Raw genomic sequence first — 5051 nt, forward strand, 5'->3', positions numbered from 1 at the left:
TTTCATAACAGAAATCCTCACTGTCTCTACTGCTACTCCCATCCAACTCATCTTCAAGGGTTGCTAGAACTATAGAAGTAGTCTCCTAATTGGTCCGTTTGCTACCACCCTCACCTCCTTCACAATCTATTATCATCCTAGGATTCAGAGCCTTGACAACTGCAGAATCAGCTCCCTCCTCTCCTCAAAATGCAGCAGCAGTTCTTCAATTCACCCAGGAACAAGTCTTGGTGAAACTACACAAAGCCCTATACCACCTGCCCCTCACCTTTTGTCCTGCCCTGACCTCATCTATTACTTACCACATAATAGTTGCTCAGTAAATATTTCTTGGAAGAATTATTCAATGAATGGGCAGGCAAAAACAACAAATGCTCACCACTGGTGGCCAATATTTTTGTTAGTCATATCCGCATGGAAGATTTTGCTTCCCTTTATTTAGACTCGGCATGGATATTGCCATCTAGAGAGAAATTAAACTCCCTCCCTTGATACTTGATACACATCAGTGTGTACATGCACATGGGCATGTATGTGTGTACACACACACACCCCCAACACACACACAAGCCCCCTTGGGCACAAAGCAGATATGACTGAAATTAAGAGGAAAAAAGGGCACAGGATGTCAGGATATCAAACCAATGCAAAAAAAAAATTAAATATTAGATACTGCTTTTAAAAGAGTGCCTTGATCTTTTCAGGAAATATATTGCTTTGCCTCCTCTCACCTTTGTTTCTTCTCGCCTCTCTTCTCTGCCCAACACTCAAATGTCTGATCATCCTTTTCCTGTGCACCAGTTTAGCTTCTTTTTGTTTCTTCCCCTCTTTCCCACTCTTGCTCTTAAGGTTTTACCTTCTTCAATCAAGCAATTTATTACTTTTTTTTTTTTTAAACAAACACGGTTCTCTCCCTAAGATAAACTTTTGCCTCTGGTGTTAAGATGATAACTAATCCTTTCATCTCACCACAATTTATCTCACTTTCTAAAATCAAAGTTCTAAAGCCAATGATTCTACATGTTACTTCCTAACAGCATGTGTTCTAAAATGAGCGTTTTGGGGATTCTGTCTTTCCTTCCGAGTGGGACATCTGGGGTAGATGACTGAGTGTCCACAGTAGCTTTTCCCTTGCCCTGTGCAGCCTCAGGTGTCCAGGGAACTGCTTCACCTGTGAATTCTCTACAGTGTACAGGGGAGGGAGGAGCATGGGCTCTGGAGCCTGATGTCCTGGGTTTGAATTCTGGTTCCACTGTCTGCTATCTGTGTGATGTTGGGTGAGCTCCTTAACCTTGCTATACCACAGTTTCCTCGTCTTTAAAGAGGAGAAAGTAACAATGACTACATCAGAGAACTGCCATGAGGACGCAATGAAATAACAAGCACAAACACCCAGGAAAGTGCCTGGTACACAGTGAGTGTCCAGTAAATGGCAACAATGGTGACCAGTAGCACTTCCTTGGACAGGGTTGGGACAATAATAGACACTCCCCACATTTGGCATTAACGGACAGCAGTTCCAGGTCCTCCCACTATACCACTGTGCTTTTCTCTTATCCAGTATGATGTGTCACTGAAATGCTGTACCGTGTCACGTGGTGTAGGCTCCAGCACTGCTGTATGATCTTGGATAAGCTGCTTTTCTTTTCTGAGGTTCAGTTTCTCCATCTCTGAGGTGAACACTTGGGGCTAGATTATCTCTAAGGCTCTAGTTTTGACCTTAGATATGTACAATCTAAAAGAAATAAACAATGACCTGTGTTACACTCTAAAGAAAACGCTTCCCCACCAGAGCCTTGTGGCCAACTGGATGGTTCTAAATACACAGACTTCATAGAGCTTAGAAGACATCTCCTGGAAGAGTTGACACTAAATGTCATAGTAAACATTGCAGAGTGTGGTGTAGCCCTCTGCTTCTCAAATGCAATGAGCACATGAGTCACGTGGGGAATTTCATTAAAATGCAGATTATGATTCAGCAGATCTGGGGTGGGACATGAGATTCTGCATTTCTAATGAACTTCCAGGTTTGTTGATGCTATTTGTTGGTGAGCCACACTCTGAGAAGCAAGCAGTTTAACACAGTGCTACTCCAGAACTCCAGGGAACACGGAAGACCAGAGCAGTAGGTAGCTTGGGAAAGGAGACATTCCTGCACCTCTAAAGGCAAACTCATCTCCCTGTCCCATGGTGAGCTTTGCTTGTCCCTGAGCACCATAATCTACATCCAGTGGTGTGCAACCACCTGTGCCATTCATTAAAGTTCCCAGTCAAGGACCTGGCCTTGCATAGACAGAGCATGATGCTCTCTTATCTTTGGGGCAGCATTATCCAATAAGACTTGCTGTGACGATGGAATTGTTGCATTTCCTCACCTTCCAATATGGCAGCCACTAGCTACACGTGGCTATTGAGCACTTGAGATGCAGCTGGTAAGACAGAGGAACTGAATTTGTTCTCTCATTTCATTTTAGTTACTATAATGTGACCAGCCACACCTGGCTAGGGGCTACCATATCAGCAAGCAAGTTTCATATATTCCCAAAAGAAATGAGAGGGAAAAAAAAAAGATAGCTTTAGAGGACACTTCTATATTGTGGTTTCTGTAAAGAAAATAGACTTTAAATCTTAAAGTCAGTTAGCAATGCTTCCAATTGCTATCTTAATGGCTTTTGGCAAATCACCAGTCTTGGCATTTTGCTCATTGGTAAAATGAGGATGAGCACCCCTAAACAGCAGGACATACTTCAGGTTTTTATATCTATGTATAAAACTCCTGGCACCAGGCACAATTCATAGTGGATGTCCCCCAAATAATACTTCTTATCATGTGTGTCTTCACCACAGAGACTGTCGAGTCTCCCAGCCTAAGTCTGGTACCCTATTATGAATCTTCTGTGGTCCTCTTGTGATACTGAGAGCTGTTCTGGCCCCACTTGCCAGACAGATTCAGTGGGGAAAAAACATACCCATTCCCTCCAAATTGTGGGATGTTGGTGGTGGCGGAAGTCAGAGAGGGGCAGCTGGCTACCTAAGGTCACACAATAGTCAGAAGCATGAATGCTAGTCTTCTGTGCCCCAGCTCATGTCTCTCTGTTACATTGATTTCTACTTAAAATTAAAACATTACTATTTATTAAGTCCTGATGCTGTGCCAGGCACTGCCTGCGATCCTTCATCTAAGTTATTGCTGCCTTCACAATGGCCCTGAAGGATTGCTGTGATGAGGATCTCATTATTCCAGATAGAGAAACTGAGGCTTGGAGGAAAAAGTAATTTGGCTGAGGTCCCACAGCCATTTAGGGCTGAAATGAGGGCTGGAAGCCAAGTCCATCCAACCACACAGCCTGCCTTTCAGTATGGCTTCCTTTTCACCAGGTATCTGCTGTGTGTTCTCATTCCCAGCCTGGGCTGTCTCCTCCAGCCCCACAATTCCTTGCTCTTCTCTTGCCCACTCCAATCCCACAGGCTTGCACACAGGTGCACACGCATGCACGCACACAGCAGGCATCAAGACCCATCAGCCCTTATCCTGAATGACAAGGAACCATCCACGCAAGATCTGGGAGGTATGTGACCCAGGCAGAGGGAAGAACAAGCACAGAGCCCAGGTGGGGGCATGCTGCATGTCCCAGAACAGAGTGGCTGGAGCGTGGGGGCCAGTAGGGGTGCGACATGCTAGAACATGGATGCAAGCCCCATGGGAAGCAATCTGGACGTTCTTCCAAGTTCAACAGGAAGTTACTGAAGAGTTTAGAGGGGGATGATACAATCCAGTCCATGTATGAGCGCTGAGAGCTCATACAGCCTGCTGGAGTGGAGACCCAGGGCCATGCAGGCAAGTAGGAAGCTGTGCCGCCAGCTGGCTATGCGGTGATACCAGCATGAAGGGAAGAAAAGCAAAGGCGGATGCACTGGGGAAAAGGAACTGACAGAGGACGGTTGGGTTTGATATGAAGGAGAAGAGAAAGCAGACCACAGGGATCTCCCAGGGTGTCTGGAGTGAGCAACTGGGAGACTGTGTTGGTGTGTGCTGTGTGATCTCCGTAAGGGCTCTAATTCTGCCCTTATCACCGACCCCTGTGTGGTCCCCCTCAAGACTGAAGTATGTGCAGGGGTCTTCACAGCCCTGCTGGTCCTTCTATAGTCCTTGCTGTCATGAAGCCTGAGCCTGATCTGAACATGCAAATGAGGCAGCTAGCTAATGACACCCTAATGAGAGATGTCCACTGAGACTCCAATGAGTGTTCTAACACCTGCGGATTGCAAGCTTTACTGTAGCTGTTCTACTAAACACAAACTGGGATCTCTGCTCAAGCTCCCATGTAAGGGGCTTATCTGGACCTTGCAGCAAGGCTGGATTGGCAGGAAGAGGCTGTACCGTAAGGGCCTTCTTGGGCTCCTGGACCACAGAACCCTCCACAATTACCCTTGATCCAGGGCAGGGGCAGGAACTGGATATTCAGGGAAATCGAATAACCTGAGGCTCAGATCCTATTTCAAGTTCAGCAATGTCCATGCAGCAAACATCACCGAAAGCTGAAGAAGGCATCCCCCTAAGCCCAGACATCTCTGTATGCTGGGGAATGTGGGACAGACACTCCAGGCCAGGGCACAACCTGGGCAGTCACTGAGAGATGGGACAGCACAGCATGTCTTTGGCCTCTGAAGCGCAGAGCATTTGGATGGGGTCGGATGGAGTAGTGTGACCATTCTTCGTATCTTCCAAAAGAAAACTGAGCAAGCATCGCAAGCTGTGTGGAAGAAAAGATTCCACAACCAGATCAAATTGACACGAGCTTCCAGTGCCACGCAGTTGAGTTTGGTCTTTGTTATGAAGCACCATGAGAAACCTGGAAAGCTATTTTCGTGCATGCTTCTGATGAGAAGTAGGAGGCGGGGAGGCAGGGAGGGATGATGTCATCTGAGCTCTGCTCTGTTCTTTGAAAGGGTGCTCTGTCGAAAGCATGGAGGAGGTACATTTGGCAAATCAGTTTCCCTGTCACTGCCCACTCAGGTGAATTAATCATTTATTAGAGGCTGTCTGGGAG

Source organism: Macaca thibetana, chromosome 9 (genome assembly GCF_024542745.1).
Source record: "Macaca thibetana thibetana isolate TM-01 chromosome 9, ASM2454274v1, whole genome shotgun sequence".
Classification (NCBI taxonomy): domain Eukaryota; kingdom Metazoa; phylum Chordata; class Mammalia; order Primates; family Cercopithecidae; genus Macaca; species Macaca thibetana.